Genomic DNA, 18546 nt, shown 5'->3' with positions numbered 1-18546 from the left:
ATAGTTGTTTTTTTCTTGCTGCTTTTGAGATTCTTTATCTTTAATGTCAATATTTTGATTGTAATGTATCTTGGTGTAGCTCTCCTTGATTTTTTTTATTTGGGATTCTGTGCTTCCTGGACTTGGATATCCATTTCCTTTGCTGGGTTAAGGAAGTTTTTGTATATTATTTCTTCAAATAGATTTTATGTCCCTTTCTCTAGTTCTTCTCTTTATAGGACCCCTATGATGCAGATGTTAGTACTCTTGATGTTGTCTCAGAGCTCCCTTAAACTGTTCCATTTATTTAAATTGTTTTTTTCTTTCCTGTTCCACCCAAGTGATTTCTACTACCTTGTCTTCCAGATTCCTGATCCATTCTTCTGCATTACCTAATCTTCTCTTGATTCCTATAGTGTAGTTTTCATTGCAGTTACTGTATTCTTCACCTCCGATTGGTTCTTTTTAAATATTTTCTATCTCTTTGTTGAAATTCTCACTGAGTTCATCTACTCTTCTGTCAAGTCTGATGAGTGCCATATGACTTATTTTTTCACTTGGAACATATTCCCCTGTCTCTGCATTTTTCCTGTCTGTGTCTGTTTCTATGTGTTAGGTCAGTTATATCTCCTGGTTTTGAAGTAGTGGCTTTGTATAGAAGTTGTGCTGTGGGGCCCAGTAGAGCAAACACCCACCCTCCACTTTGGTCAGCCAAGCCAGACTTTCCAGGGGTGTCCCCTGTGTGAGCTGCATGTGTCCTCCTATTGTGGCTCGACTGTGACTGGTGTGGGCTCACTGATGTGCAAGACTGCCCCCTGGTGTGGTTGTCTGTGAGCCCATCCACACCTGGTATGGGTGCACTGGTGAGAAGGGTTGGCCCCCAGCTGTCTGGCTGAGAGACTCAGCTGTAACTGTTGAAAGAATGCTAGTGTGCAGGGAGCCACTTGTGGGGTACTTATGAGGTACCAGCTGAGGCCACTTGCTGAGTATGGTGGGATGAGCAGGTTGCCTAGGAGGGATGTTGGCCAAGGCTGGCAGGTTGGTTTGGGGAATCTGCAAGGGAATGCTGAGACAGGGTGAGGCAGTGCTAGCACATTAGATGAAGAATGTCAGAAATGGTTTCCACCAGCACTTAGGCCCACTAGGTAGAGGGGAGTGGGAAAAAAAAGGTGCCTGACAGCACTTCCATCTCTGGAGAACATTCCAACAGATCTCTGCCCCTCTGGCATGTGCCCTAAAATTAGTCAATGAATTTCTTTCACTTGTAATGCAGGTACTTTTCAAACTGCTGTCTCACTCAGTGTGAGTGAGATTTGTGTGCACCCTTTAAGAGCAAAGTCTTATTTTCCTGTTCCCCTCTGGCTCTTCCAGACACAGCCTTGCTGGTTTCCAAAGCTAGACATTGTGGGTGCTTGTGTTCCTGGGCTGGGAAGCCCAATGTGGGGCTCTGACCACTTTTTCCCACGTAAGTGTGTCTATGGTTGTGGTATTTTTCCTGCTTATTGGTCACCCCATGCTCATGTTGTGAATTCTAACTAAACTGAATCTCCATCCATCTTATCTATCTTGATGTGACTTTTCCTTCATAGGCATACCTCACTTTACTCTGCTTTACTTTACAGATACTGTTTTTTTATAAATTGAAGGCTTGTGGAAACTCTGCATTGAGCAAGTCTGTTGGTGTAATTGTTTCCCATCATTTGCTCACTTTGTGTCTCTATGTCACATTTGGGTAATTCTTTTTTTTTTTTAATGTTTTTATTTATATTTGAGAGAGAGGGACAGAGCATGAGCAGGGGAGGGGCAGAGAGAGATGGAGAGAGAATTGGAAGCAGGCTCCAGGCTCCGAGCTGTCAGCACAGAGCCCAACGTGGGGCTCGAACTCACGAACCATGAGATCATGACCTGAGCTGAAGTCGGACGCCCAACCAACTGAGCCACTCAGGTGCCCCACATTTGGGTAATTCTTGCAGTACTTTAATATTTGTGATTATTATTATATTTGTTATGGTGGTCTATGATCAGTGATTATAATTTGCTGGAAGCTCAGATAATGGCTAGAAATTTTTAACGATAAAGTATTTTGTAATTAAGGTGTATACATTATTTTTTTAGATATATTGTTGTACTCTTAATAGACTACAATATAGCATACACGTAACTTTTATATGCATTGGGAAACAAAAGCTTCATTTGCATCCATTCATTGCAATATTTGCTTAATTGCAGTGGTCTGGAACAGAATCTACAATATCTTTGAGGTTTGCTTGTATATCCTTAGTTGTATAAAATTTGTTCTGCTAGTCTTCAATTTGTCCTCATAGTTGTTCTATATGTAGTTGTAGTTTTGGTGTATCTGTGGGAGGAGGTGAGCTCAGAAAGTTGTTATTGTACTATCTTGATCCTGCCTCCCAACAATCTGAACCTTTTACTTGAGTGTTTAGACCATTTATGTTTAATGTAATTATTAATGTGATTATGTTTGAGCTTATCATCTTACTATTTGTTTTCTATTTGTGCCATTTGCTCCTCATTTCCCTTTTCCTCTTATTCTGCTTTCTTTGGGATTGTTTTTGTCATGGTTTAATTTAATCTCTGTCAGTTTATGAACTGTAATTCTTCATTTTGTTGTTTTGATGGTTGCTTTAAGCAATAATCAATTCAATAGAATTCTTCCTCATGTTTCCCAGATGTGTTAAACATGAGCCCAGTTCAGTGCCATGTCTGAGAGCTTCTCTGCTCTTATGAGGATATCTACATGATTCACTCTCTGATTTCATTTCATCTCTGCTTAAATACCACTTTATCAGAGAAGCCCTTCCTGACCTCCTAATAAAGGTGGCTGCCTGAACCTGGTTTATTTAATCCAGCTCAATTATTCTTCATAGCCCTTATTATCTCATGATGCATATCTCTTTGTTTATTGTCTCTTTCTTCCCACTAGGGTTGTAAGTTTTATTAGAGCAAAGGATTTTTGTTTTGTTCACTGCTGAATTTCCAGTATGTATAAAAGTGCTTTACATATTAAGCCCTTAGTAACTATTTGTTGAGTGACTAAATAAATGAATGATTTAGAGTTGGGAGGAAGACTGATGTCTAGTATAATGTCCAATTTGATCTGTTGCAATATCGGGTCACCAGCTTCCATTTACCTAAACTATCTGCCAAGGTGAGTGCCCTTCCATCTCAGTCACTGCTCTGACTGTGATCTTTTCAGAGTTGTACATTTGCTAGAAAAGGTTAAGCTTTCTAGTCAGAGGAGGAATACCCACTGTTGAGGTAAACATTAGGAAAAAGGGTTTGTAGGGCATTTTTGTGGTGTTTCCTAGATTTTTGCATCGTATAGTCCACAAACCATCTTTCTCTTCTTCTTTCATATTCATTCTCTAAATTACTGTTGTCGCAAATTTTCTAGTACCTCAAAGCTCAGAGGTTCAAATATGTTCAGTATTTAGAGGTCAAGGATTTTTTTTTTTAAGAACAAGAAATATAGTGATGTGTGTGAGGAAGAAAGAGGAAGAGAAAAAGGAAGAATGCTAAAATTTAACATTTGGGCAATCTGGGTGAAGAGCCATAAAAACTCTTTATATTAATTTTTATATATTTTTATAAGCCTGAACTCACTTCCAAATAAGAAGTAAAGGCAGTAATGTCAGGCATCTTTACTTCTACCCCTTCCGGTAATCCCTCCCTATAAGCTAATAGGGTTACAGGTCCTATTGTTTCAGTTTGTCATCTAACTTTGTACCCATTGCCTCATTTCATTTCCCTCTGGCCATACCCCACTTACTGTTCCTGCTGCTCTCATATCCTCTTACCTAGAATCTTGTAACAATCTCTGGAACTGGCCTCCCGAGACAGTCACTCCTGGCTGCCATCCACTCCACATATGGCTATGTGAATGCTTGGCCTGAATTATAGATCTAATCACACTGCTTCTCTGCTCAAAAGACTATGATGTCTCCTTGTTGCCTGCAGAACAAAGTGCCAGCCTTAAGCTTAGAGCTTAATAGTCCTACACAATTATCCCTAAACACTCTGGTCAGACTTATATTCCACCTCTGCCACCCCTCTGTGTCCATCCCATTTGAATACCTGCCATTTCAAGAAAACACATGCACTTTTCTTTTCTCTTTGCTTTATCTCTCATCTCTTTCCACTGAAGGACTTCTTCAAATTTTACTGCCCCTGGAGGTCTTCTACTTCTCCCTAGAGGTCTCCTAGTCAAGAGGAAATTTTTTCTGAGGACTGTAAGTCTATTATAGCACTATGGTTTGTACTCTGTTACAGAGTTTACATAGCTGGCTTCATTTCTAAGCTGTGAAGACTTTGAGAGAAAGCAACTTGTCTTACTCATCTCCATATCTTTCCGATTTAGAACACCTCTCTAGCCTTACGTATAAAGCGAACAAACATTTGCTGAATTGAACTAATTTTGAATCTCATTTTCACCACCCCAATGGCTGTTTCCACATAGCCCTTGCCCATCAAACTGTTTCATTTGAACCATATTCATTTTTTACCATAAATTGCAAAAGACCCAATCAGCTAAATTGTTTTATATACTATTTTGATTATCAAAGGCACAGAAATGACCAGTGTTTTGACCTCTTGAAGAAAATCATGTGGTCTAGGTTGGTGAATGACTATGTTCAGAATAGTTTAGTAAGGTTCTGCCACTGTTGAAATCATGCTTTTTCTTATATCCTTAAGTGGAAGTGCTTATGCAGGTTTCTATCTTTAAAACGCCTACTACAAAATATTGTCTCAAGCACCCTTTCTACAGGACCCGTGATTCACACTCTGCATGTTGGGAAGTGGCTAATTTCAAAGTCAAGGGAATGCATTTATGAAATTTTTGTTTGTTGACTTATGTTATTATTTTGTTTATTTATTTATTTATTTTTGGTCACAGATTCCAATCACTGGAACCAGATATTGTGATATGTCTTTTTTGAAGGGTGCATAAGGAAAATATACAATGATTTCTAAAATTCCTATCAGTTTTATTGGATGTAAAGATTTTCCATTCCCTGAAATATGTCAGAGTGATATTAATTTAAAGAAGATTCAAAGCAATATCACACAGAATAATGGCTGATATGTGTGCTATCTGGTTAAGAGCTCAAGTAGTTCATGGATGAAATTTTCCAGAATGTTCTCCTATAAGCAAATGTATGTGTCTTCATTTTGTGAGTTCTTCCCCTATGCAGACACAAGTTAGGGCTCTTTTAATCTGATTTATGATCTATTATGATAGCTTTTCTGAATTGAAAAGTTATAGCATTTTAAAATCAATTGAAATGTTTAATAAGTTTCCATTTGTTTTTATTCCTTCCGTCCTGGGTTTATTATTTTCTCTTGAAATGAATGCTATTTTTCTAACACTTTTATGAGATAGACATTAAATTCCAGGGAAAATCCATTTTTATTATATTCATTTTCCCTGAAAAGATCAAACATTTCATTTCCCCCACTTTTCTGGGGTCTAATTTAATTTTCAAACTATTAAGTATCATTATTTAATTTTGCCTTTGGATTTGTCATGGATAACTAGATTCATAGGTGTTTCTAATCATTCACAAAGCTGATCCTCTGCAGTCCTCCTAAATTTTGAAAGATTCCAGAAGCCTTTGTTACTAATTTCCATATATACTCCTGATCATGTTCCTAAGTGAGTATGCAGTTCTGTTCAATGCTGTGTTTCTCCTTACAGAAGTCAGCATAACTTCACAGATAGGGCCAGATACTGACCAGAGGGCAATAGGTGCATTTTGTTCATGTCTCTCAGCCCTGAGAAAACCCAGCATGGTCTGACCATAGACACCCGACATGGGTACTTGCTGCTGACAACTTCATTGAATCCTTACAGTCTAGGGGACTTTTCTGCTTTCTGAGTTTTTGAATTACGCAGAGATATCTGAAGGACCCTTTCTGGGTTTTAACCACACATCTGATTTAGATACCTTGAATATACCTCAAATCATTACTCCCCCAAACTACCTTCTAATTACTTTCCTATAATTAACTACCTTGTCCTTCCCCTCCCATGGCCTCCCCTTGTCAATTACACTTTGAACCATTCTTGCTGGATAAGTTTAAGCAATTTGGAAGCTATTTCTCAGTAATGATAGGAGAGAGCCTCAAATGTGTTGAAACCACTTCAGTTCTTATCTGCTTGCTCTTATGGGATCACATTCTACCTGTTAATTTTAACTTGTTCTCACCCCGGTAATTGTGCCAAGGTAATAATTGAATTTTGCTAATGATCCAGCAGTATATTTTAATAGCAGTACATTTATTTACTGGACAAAAAAACCCTAAATTACTTCTTTATGGCCCAGAAATTATACATAACCATTCTTATTAAATATTATACACATACCATCGTGTTTTCAACAGCACTTTTCACTCTGATTTTTTTCACAGACTTTGCTTCTTACAGAGCAGTCGAATCATTCCTATGTATTTCTTCTATTGTGGGCTTACCACTACCTGCAAGGGCTCAGTCACCAACATTCCAGCAATCCCTACACTCTGACTTCTAAACTTTTAAGCCAGCTTGGTCTTCTAAGAATACCTTGCCCCAGGCACAGACAAATCCCTTCTCTAAGATCTGAGCCTGCTTACTCCCCAGTGATAGCTAACCCTTCTCACCAAGGAACCATAGCAAGGACTACCTCCTGATATTCATAATTATATGACAGTAGTAGTATGGTTCTTCGCATCTCAAATCTCAGAGTCGTCTTTGATTCTTCCTTCTTCCCAGACTCCATATCCAGCCATTCACTAAGCCTCACTTCAAACATGGAGCTAAAAAAGCATTGCAATGGCAATTGGGGACACAGGTTCTGACCTGGGCTGTGCTTCTAATTTAACAGAGGATCTCTGCTGTGCCCACATTTATCTTTTTACACTTTATTCCAAACATGATTTACTCACCTTAACTGTAGGTTCCCAGGCTTAACCATAGGTTCCCAGGCTCTGCTCTTCCCTATTGGCCACCCGTGCTTCCCACTAGACTACCATACTACTTGCTTCAAGTGCACAGAAAAACATTACTCAAGTGTGGGAAATTTCTAGCCTACAAAGTCTACATAACTACCGCAGGTCACAGGCATAGTTTCACATTAATCAGTTGTAATCCCAAGATGCTGTGTAGTAAAACCCAGGGTTCATGTGGAAGACACTGAGATAAACTTTCTTCCATTTTCAGAAAAGAGCCTGAATTGCCATTTGTCATGCTTTAGATGAGTGGACTATTATTTTACTTAAATCGTGTACAAATTTGGGGGCTTATTAGCCAACATTTTAATCAACTTCTAGATTAGAATTTTCTGTGTTGTATTTCTATATTGCTTTTGTAGTATTTCTGGTTTCCTCAATAAAATATTGATGGGAGTGATATTCTCCCTTCTTGATTACCTCTTAAGTTATTCCCTACTATTTGTTCCTATATTTTCTCTCCCCACACAATTGTTAGGCACTTCTGAACTTTAATCTTCAATTTTTACTGAGCTAATAAATGAACAAAGTACATAAAAATGAGAAAAGACTATAGAGTCTTATATATGGAATTTTATATATAACATATAGAAGAAAATATGTTCTAATATTAATGAATTGGGATAGACTCAGAAGACAAACGTATGATTTTTAGTATTTTTAAGTTACTCTTCTTCAATTGAGTCATACTGGACATTGATACATTTTAATCTTTGATAGAAAAGAGTTAGTATAACTTTCTCTGTTAAAATATTATGTTTAAATAGAGAATTCTATTAAAGTGTTTTCAACTGTAGCATAGCAGAATGGTATGTCTCTCTTCCGGAAGTAATACGATCTTAAAAATTAGTGTGTAACTTGATTTATTTAAAATCATGAAGAGGGGCACCTGGCTGGCTTGATCAGTTAAGTGTCCAACTTCAGCTCAGATAATGATGTTGAAGTTTGTGGGTTAAGCCTCATGTCAGGCTCTGTGCTGACAATTCAGAACCTGGAGCCTGTTTCAGAGTCTGCGTCTCTCTCTCTCTCTCTCTCTCTCTCTCTCTCTCTCTCTCTCTCTGCCCCTCCCCTGCTCGTGCTCTGTCACTCTCTCTCAAAAACACATAAACATTAAAATACGTGAAAAACTACTAGTGGGAGTGTAAACTGGTAAGCCATTGGGCAATATCCAGTCAGGTTGAAAACATGCCTGATCTATGGGCCCATGAATTCCCATTTTAGCCATATTGAGGCACTGAGGCATTGGGGCAAATATGTACTTTTTTTTTTTTTTAGCAGGTAAACATACTTTCTACTAGCTAAAGGAAATGTTCAAAGATTGAAATTGATATCTGTTCCAAGTACTTTACATCTATAATTTCATTTAATCCTATAGCAATTTGCTATCTTACAAAACTCTTATATTAGTTATAGTAGGTTTCAGTTGATTTTCCTGAAAGTAGGATTCCATGAATCTGCTCATTATAAGTTTATTTATTTATTTTTTTTTTTAAGAAGAAACTTTTTTTTTTTTTTCAACGTTTATTTATTTGTGGGACAGAGAGAGACAGAGCATGAACGGGGGAGGGGCAGAGAGAGAGGGAGACACAGAATCGGAAACAGGCTCCAGGCTCTGAGCCATCAGCCCAGAGCCTGACGCGGGGCTCGAACTCACGGACCGCGAGATCGTGACCTGGCTGAAGTCGGACGCTCAACCGACTGCGCCACCCAGGCGCCCCTATAAGTTTATTTTAAATATTTATATTCACACTGCTTTTTGGAAGTCTTAGTTTATTGGATAAAATTTCCAAAATGGTATTCACTATGAAGATGATGAAGCCATTCTGACATTAGCATGAATAATCCCAGTTATGAATCCCACTCATGAATAATCACCATTATGAGTGTGTTGTTTTAGGGTCCTTATTTAGGTAAACAATTACACTACATAGGCATAAATTAAATAGAATATGTTGCACTTACATGAAAAAAGGCATACCACTTAGTCAATGGATGAAGACTTAATAATGTTTAATACTATTAATAATAATATTATTATTATTATTTTCATATTACAATAAATAATATGTATTATTTATATATATTATATGTTTAATAAAAATAATAATACTTTAATAACAAAATAATATTAAATAATAATAAAATAAGACTTATAAATGGAGACACTTAACCAAATGGACTGTATGCAAGTAAAAATATAAGTTCTCCTCAAACTTACATGTATTTTGTTTGCATTAAAATTACAGTGGTGTTATGGGGCGCCTGGGTGGCGCAGTCGGTTAAGCGTCCGACTTCAGCCAGGTCACGATCTCGCGGTCCGTGAGTTCGAGCCCCGCGTCGTGCTCTGGGCTGATGGCTCAGAGCCTGGAGCCTGTTTCCGATTCTGTGTCTCCCTCTCTCTCTGCCCCTCCCCCGTTCATGCTCTGTCTCTCTCTGTCCCAAAAATAAATAAAAAACGTTGAAAAAAAAATTACAGTGGTGTTTTTATTTCTTAGATCTTGAAAAATTTTATCAAAAGGAAGAACATATGAAAATATTTTTAAGTGTTATAAAGGAAGATGGAAAGATGAATAACTGAGCCAGATATTAAATCTTGTTCTAAAGTTGCAATAATTAAAAGTGTGATGTTGATTCAATCAGAGAGAATGTAATGTTCTTTTAGGCTGCATTCTAGTCTAGTGACTCAAGCTTGTCCCTCACATCACATTTTTCCTTGTCTCATTCTGCTTCTTTCTTATTTCTATCTGCTTCATAACCATTTCTTCCCCATCCTTGTTACTAAGTTATCTCATCATGGCATATCTCATCTCTTATTTGATAACCATAGCTTTTTTTTTCCTTCAAGGGACACATGACGTGCAGTTTGCTTCCATTTTCTGTCGTAAATCTTTCAGATGGACTTTTTTCTTTTCATCTCAGTGCAATGTTCTAATATTTGGATATTGCAGATTCTTTTCATGGATTCCATTTTTTTCTATTTTCTCACTCTCAGTGGAAGAATATTAACAGAGCATACAGTACTTCTATTCACAGATTTCTTTTTACTGTGAGAATCTTCCTGTAAGATCTTATGATTGACAGTTTATTGAAACAAATTTTCAGTAGCAGCAACAAAAAACACATAGAAGCCCAGAGCCATGAGAATTCTGGGAAAGAAAACTTAGTTCCTGTAAGATTTGATTTGTGTTTTACTAGAAACCCTCTTTGGATAGCCAGTTTTCAGTTTTGCCTGTGCCAGGTATAAAATATGACTGTGTTCTACCAGATGAGTCCTATTGAAAATCCTTTGGAAGCACAGTTTTATTCTATGAATAATCCTTTATTTCATATATGTTAAAATCATCACGATGCAAACATCAGAGTCCAGGAAAATGTTAACTATTGACTACGACTGACTCTATAGTAAGCACTTTTCTCATTAATCCATGTACCAGCCTGTGACGTAAGTATAATCCCATTTCACAAACAAGCAAAATGAGTTTTCAAGACTATGAGAGAACCAGTATCTAATAAAGTCATTTACCTAGATTCATCCTATAAAGGGCAGAAAAACTGAGCTTTCCATGAAACGAATAGAATTCTACAAATTCCCCTGACAGTCGTTTAATGTAACCTCTTGGGCAAGGCCTGAATGCCCTTTAGAGCATCCCTGTTGAGCAGTCATTTCACACGTGTTTGAAACCTTCCCTTGACAGGAAGTGTTTTATCTTCCAAGACACCCTATTAATCTGTGATCAGAGTTCTCGTTCATATATCATGGGGTTCCACCTCCACAGACCTTGGAAATCACGTCTAGATTCTCTCAAGTAACTACCTTGTAGTTATTAACTTGAACAATGATCACGCCTCCTTCTCCAGAAACTAGTTCACTAAGAAGACTTCAGTTTGCCTGTGGGTTGAGATCATGTAGGAAGAAGGGCAGATAGTAATGGGAAGTTACCGGCAGTTCTGATAGGTCACACTGAGCACACTTTCTCCTTGGCAGAGCCTCTGAAGACTGACGAGGGGCGACATTGAAGGAGGCTGGCTGGCTGCTCTGGTTTCAGTAAATAGGGTTCTCAGAGCCTCTTCATCTATAATTACCAAGCCTTCTCTTTTGTTTTGCATCAGTACATTCTGGGTATGTTGCTTTATCTTCAACAATACTCTGTTATGGTTTGAGTTTTAGTGTTTCCCTAAAAGCTGTGTTATTTCTTCATACCATCCTACTTGGATACATTTCACTTCATTCCTTTTCAGTCTGCAGTGACTTCATTCAGAGATCCATAATACCAATTTGCATCTTTAATGAAAACTCCCACTTGCCAAGGGAAGTCTCCTCAGTCTCAAATATTTTAACATTCGTAAGACATATTAGACAGGAAGCTCAGACCTCAATCTCCCCAATTTCAGACATTTTAGAGCAATCATATTTAGTTTGTGATTTTGTGATTTCTAAGAAAGCAGAGAGTTCCTTGAGGGTAGATGTCACCTCTGATGATTCTCTGTCCCGGAGCCAGAACTACATCATTGCTGTACTCAGCACATACTTATTAAATGAAGAAGTACATTCTACTCCATTTTGTGTCTTGATATTCGAATCATGGTTTGGGGGGTTTTGTTTTCACTGAAGTGGTAAATAAAATGTCTGTTCTTATAAACACTACTGAAATGATCCCTTGACAGGAGGAAGAGGTGAGAATGTGGGGTTGGGTTAGAGGATAGGAGAGATGAGAGTTAAATTGTGGAACTGGATTAAGAAGGAAGGATTTACACATTGGATGTTGGAGTAGCAAATGGATCTGAGTCACAAAGTGAATGGCAGAGGGGAACATGCAGGTGGTGGCAGCGGTGGTGTGTGTGTGTGTGGAGAGAGAGAGAGAGAGAGAGACAATTAGTGAAGGTGGGAAGATACCAGTAATGGGGTATTGAAAAGGAAACAACAGCATAAACCCAAATGGGATAAAAAACTCCATGAGTAAAATAGTGGCACAGAAGGACAGAGAAAGATGTGGGCTGATCCTGAAATAGAGAGCCAATGGGATAGCCAACATGACACCCCCCCCATGAAATTCTTATGAAAATAATGAAGAAATGGAAAAGAAGAATGTTTTAGGTGAATGACAAAATATGAAACAGAATAAGCCAATGTTCATTTAAGGAAATCTCAGAAATATACAGGACAAAAGACGAACATAGTAAAAAGGAAATTGGAAATGCAACTGAAATGAAGAAATATAGCAATCCAATGAAGATCAGTCAAATGGACTGGAAATTCATGCCCTAATCAAAAGAATAAATGTAAATTTTCAGTATTTATTTACTTTGGAATGAAGCATCTGGTAAAACTGAAGCTCAGAAATGAGGGTAGAATAGCTCTGTGAAACCAACAAATTATCTACCTATCTAGATATCTATATCTATATATCTGGCATATATGTATAAAGGCAAAAACAAGTGTAACAGTTCTATTTTCCAATAACAAGAATAAAAATAAAAGTAACTTAGATCAGTATATATGTTTCATGAAAATAGAAAAATGGCAAAATTGTAAAAAATGGTGCCTCTCCCCAAACATGGGCGTCTTCTTCTATAGAACAGGCAAATCTTCCTAAGATGACAGTAACAGGGTCTTTGATGCATTTATTAGCAGCTAATCATTGAGGGGGAGTTGGAAGCAATCTAAAGTTTTGTTTTGTCTTCTTTGTTTGTTGACATGTAAATAACTGGGATCAAAACAAAGTTACTTTTGGAGTTCAACTGCCAATGTCCGCCACATAAATCTATAACTTCACCTCTCAAACATCTCTGTTTTGTGCTTTCTTCTTCTCTTTTAGATCATTCTGCTTTTCTAGTAGAACTTCCTTAAGCCTCTTTGCTGATGGTCTTCCCTGCTCCAGACATTTAAAAGATAATCCTGCTCTGAAATCTTTTCAAACACTATCCAGGTCTAATAATCTGAAGCAGTTCTGTTGTCCCTTAACACCCTTCCCAGTGTGCTTTGTAGTCAGTCACATTGTGCAAGTATGTGACAGTTCACCAAAAATCACTTTATATTCCCCATATCTGCCTGTGACATTTGAGTTCTAGAGAAATTAGGGAAATTAATGGACCACTTATAAAATCATAGAATGTTGGAACCAGGAGGGAATTTCAGAGATCATCTAGTCCAACTTATTATGAGTCATTTGTTAGCAGCTCCAAGGGACTCATTCACAACAAGAAATATAAACAATTAGGGCCTCTTAAAAAACTCTAGAGTAAGAAAAATTACAGGATTCCCCCAAGGAAGGAAATGAAGCTAAGTGCGCTAATTTGGACAGATGCTTGAACAGCATCTCCAACACATGCAGGCACAAATGCAGGGCTATGTTGATTCAATACAGTAGATGAGACTTCAAATCAAACAGAGACATTTATTAGGCATAGCATCATGATTAAGATATGCCCAAGGTGTCAAAGAACCGAAACTGTATTCCAGAAACATGAGAGACACAGAATCCAGCTCAGAGAGAAAAAACACACTCCACACAGACAGTCAGCCACGCTTCTCCTTCTAGATCTGTAGCTTAGTAAGCTTGGTGCTCATAATGTTACTGAGGAACTATATCACCGAATCGGTTTATAAAGAAGACTTGAAAAAACACTCCCTCCCCTCGCCCCCCAGTTTATATGGAATATACTTGCTAATACCCTTGTACTGCTCTGGGGTAAGAATGTGATTTCCCTTGTTCCTGCTGAGGTCATTAAAATTTATTCCAGTTAACAATTACATTTTTCCCACACAAACTTGACAATAGCCTGGAGCTTTGTACTGTATTCTATTTCTGATCAACAGTGTGGGGGTGTGTAGGAAATCTGCCGGAGCCTTTCTTGAAGGTTTTCTTCTGGAGAGTTCTCCCAGGGCCTTAGCATGGAGAAGCCCTCAGACGAGAAGCCCCAGCTTACATTTTGCCTTTGCTGTGAAATCTTTGTCGACCTCCAAACCCCAGACTGGGCAAGGCAGAGTCAAAGTCTCTTTCCTTGGGTTCTCATAGCTCTTTAGAGAAGGACCAGCGAAGCAATGGTTCCCTGGGAAGTGGTGCTGCTCTCTACAGAGCATTTTGGAAATCTTTGAGAGGTTTTTGTTGTATGATAGCAGACATTGTTGGCATTCAGTGGGTGCAAACTGGCTTCATACAATAAAGAAGTATTCTGTGTCCAGTATCTGCATAATTGTAAGGTATGATGTGGGGAACAAAGGCAGAAGGAAATGGCAGATAAAATTAAATTTCCTTATAACCTGCAGCCCTTTGACAAATACTTGAGGCTGGCAGAGTAAAACATTTCTCCAGGAACTCCTTAATGTCTTAATGCTAATGCTGTGCTAGAGGGAAAAACAACTTTAGCCTGACAATAGCTGGGCCTCCAGAATCCTGGGAGTCTTCTTTAGCATATGAAAATCTCATTGGAAACTTCCCCTGGACTTTATCTCCCCCAACTCCTAGTATATAACTAGTCTCTCCTCATGGTCCTGGAGCAGCTCTTCCTGCCCACGGGTCCTGTCCCCTGTGCTTTAATAAAATCACCTTTTTGAGCCAAAGATGTCTTCAAGAATCTTTCTTGGCCATGGGTTCCTGACCCCACGAACAAAACTATCACCCCCCAAAACCTCAACAAGGTACAGTGAATCTTCCAAGAGTTCAGCTGCCATCTAAATTGAGAGAAGACTGCACATTGGTTTGTTTGTAATGTTACTGAGTCAGTGGCAGTGCCAGTTGTGATATTTGACCTGCCAATATCTGTCACCTCTCTCATTCTGCCCATGTAATTTTTTCAGTGGTGGAAAACCTGGGAAAAGGGATGAGCATCTGTTTTATTATGTCTGTTTTATTATGTCTGTTTTATTTTATCATAACTTACATTCCTTTTGATGAGGGAGCATAAGGCAAGCCAAGGACCAAGAACAAGCTAGCACACCCCCTACCCCCAGGTGGGATATGTGTGATGTTCCTCAGGCACTCCTGGCTGCCCAAGAACAAAGGAAAGGACAGAAAACCAATGGTTAACTGATAGAGTTCACAGTCATGCAGGACATGAGTCTCCATCAGTTTATAAATATCTTAGTCAATTATAATAAAAAAGCAATTTTATCAGTAGCCTCACTTCCAGAAACTGGAGACTCAGTTTCCTAGAGCCCCTAATATCACTCTCACCTCCATAGTGATGTGAGAACAAAGGCAAGAAGAAAATGGCAGGCAGAATTACATTTCCTTATAACCTGCAGCCCATTGACAAATACTTGAGGCAAATACAGAGTATAACATTTCTCTAGGAACCCCCCACTGTCCTAATGTTAATGCCTTACTAGAGGAAAAATGACCTTAGCTTGACAATAGCAAGGCATTTTAGGAATCCTCTTTAGCATATCAATGTCCTTCTGGAAGCTTCCCTTTTGACTTTACCTCCCCCATCTCCATAGTATATAACCAGTCACTCTTCACAACCCTAGTGCAGCTCTTTCTACTCACCAGACCTGTCCTCGTGCCTTGATAAAATCACCTTTTTGTACCAAAGATGTCTTCAAGAATTCTTTCTCAGCTGTCATCTCTGAACCCCCTCCATACTCTAAAACCCCATCATTTTCATTCCTTCTTTATTTTACGATCAGGACACTGCCCTGATTTTTCTGGACTTAAATATGCAAATATATATTGTCTGTGAATTTCATGGCAAGACAATAAAGGAGATGCTATAAATAATTACTACAGAAAGAGAACATTGGGTCTGATATGGAGGAGGTGGAAAGAGCATGAGCTTTGAAGTCATATCTGGGTTCTAGAATGGTTTTTGCCACTTACCAGTTTTTGGAATTCAGAGACATTACTTCTTTATGTCACCTGTTCCTCATCCTCAAAATAACAGAGAATATAGCCACTGTGATTTATCTAAGTTCCTGATACATATTGATGCCCAGTTTTTACTCTTTCCCTTTCTTTCACTCAGTCAACAAATATTTATTGACCACATACTTTGGGCAGGCATTAGTTTAGCTGTGTATATAAACCAGTGAACAAATGAAACATTCTCTGGTGTAGTAGAGGGCACATCCAAGTGGTGGGATGTCATGTAGTTTCACTATTTCACATGAATTCTGTTGCTCTTACCACATTTAATTATAGTGAATTGAAGGTATGTGACAGTCTGTGCCAAATTACTCACCCTTGAAGCAGGAGTAATGTTTATTCACTTCTATATCCTGGGCAACTAGCACAATCTTCCGCTATCAATAGGCCTTGATAAATATTTTTGAATTAGATTGGATTATCAGATATTTTCCTATTAAAAACTTTAAACATCAGAAATCCTAAGACTTTAAGTTTATGCAAAAACACAAGTGAAAAATGGAGCGTAGTGAGGATCAAGGACATTCTTTGCATGACTCCAGAGTGTTTGTGATGACCCAACCTTTCTTTTGCTTAGTTCCATATCAGACTGGGGAAGACGATGCCCTACTCTGGCCCTATTGCGTGAAGAGTCCATGGAGCTGGTGTGGGGACTGGAGACAGATGTTCACTTTGAGCCTGCACAGCCCTTTCTTGTCCATGTTATCTGCTTGGTCTCCCCTGTGTCTGATTCCAGGAACGATGCAGGTGTCTTTCCCAGGTCTGTCCTATTGTTGGAATTCATGCTTTTAGACTCAAAGGGTGGCTGAGAAATAGTACTTGGAGAGAGTATGAATGGAACGGATGGGACATTTGAGCTAGGGCATTGACATGCATGTACATGAGGTACCTGTGGTGTCCCATAGATCGGGCAGTAAGTACAAGGTCAAGGGTGCAGGTCATAGGTAGATCATATTCTGCTGTGGAGTTCTGAGGAATCCCAGAATCCAAATGGAAAATTTGTAAAGGTAAATGGGTAAAAATAACTTCTTTAATGGTTTGTTTCCATGATTTGTAACTTCCAAATATTCCCATGTGCAATATGGGCCTCCATTTTTCAGTTTGCCCTGGGTCCCACAAAAGTTAAAGGTGGTTCTGCTTCCGGTTCTTCCCTTCTAATTAAGTTAGAGCACATACAAGTGTGTATGTAGTTATTTTAAAGATGCTTCATACGGTATTTCTCTGATCTTATTTATTCTAGCAAAAAGGAATCAAAAATAATTTTTTACCTATCTATGAGAGTATTATTTCTTTCTGTACCATTAATCAAAACTTTTATTTTCCATTAGGTTGCAAATAGGATTCCACATTTCAATAAAATTGTCACATCTATTTTTCCTTTGTATAGCATATTTCCCCCTGAGGATGAAAGGATCTCCTATTCTTAGGTTCCAGCATGATGATTATTTTGTGGCTAAAGATATCCTTAATATTACTGGGATTTTCTGTTTGAATTTCTTTGGGTAGAATCTTTGTAAGAATTTCTTTAAGAGAGAGATGTGCATTTTTTTTCTTCTATATAACGTACCCTGGGCTATTTTCTCAGTGTTTGCATATTACATGCAACCTAATTATGAAATAAAGTTCCTGTCGGGCTAGTTGCTAGCACTTATGATTTTTACATAGCTGTTACAAAGACATTGATATGTAATGGTCTAATTTGTGCTGATCGGTGTGTATTTCCTAAAGATATTTTCCATGGTACATATTTTAATAGAATGATTTTATTCCTTTTTATTTATATGATAGATTCCCTTTTGGATATATGCTCATAGTTTAAAATGTATATTTCAGCTTTTTCATTTTGTATGTTATATATTGTATTATGTATATTATTAATATCTTATATAGGCCATTATTAATGCTTCGTAATTTTCTGTTGTAACAGGTTATTTAATTTTGTCTGCTATAATAACTTTCTGTTAGTTCTAGTATATTTTATTAAAGTATTAAAATAATTGTACCCAATTATCATTTTCAAAAGATTTTGAATGAAATTCATGTTGAATTCTGAGCCATTTAGTGTTAGGCACATTGTTTCTTTCATGTGAATTAGTATACTCATCTGGCCCTTCTCTGACCAATGCAATCAAAACAATCCTTCAAAATACAGCTTACATATTACCACTGTCATAACTTTGACATTCATTCACTTATTTATTCAGTCATTCGACAGAATTTATTCAGTGGCCATTATGTTATATGAACAGTGTAAGTGCTGGTGATAAAAGAGTGCGTAAAAAACCCCAAACAACTAGCCTCTGTTCCCAGGGTGGAGAGATTCTACTCTCGTCATCACACTTACCAGTCGATAATTTTCCAACTGAGAAAGGAACTCAGAAGAAAAGGAACAGGGCTCTCTGAGAAAGATAGTGAGCCAACATAGACCAGCCCTAGACCTCACAGGGTAGTAATTGTAGATCCAACTCAGCAGTCTGCCAGTGAAGTTCGCACACCTCTGATAGATTGCTTGCCAAGATGGATGCAATAATCCTCCGTGTCTGTACGCAGCGCTCTTTGCTCTATGACTTTGCTGCTCTTCCCACAAAGGGTACAGTCTATTTCCCCTCTCCCTGCCTCTGGGCATTGGAATTGCTTCCACCAAGAGAATGTGGCAGGAGTGATGCCCTACGAGTCCCAGAATCTAGGCTTTAAAAAG

Source organism: Lynx canadensis, chromosome B4 (genome assembly GCF_007474595.2).
Source record: "Lynx canadensis isolate LIC74 chromosome B4, mLynCan4.pri.v2, whole genome shotgun sequence".
Taxonomy (NCBI): domain Eukaryota; kingdom Metazoa; phylum Chordata; class Mammalia; order Carnivora; family Felidae; genus Lynx; species Lynx canadensis.
The sequence above is the reverse complement of the archived record's forward strand: the minus strand, read 5'-3'. Positions refer to the sequence as shown.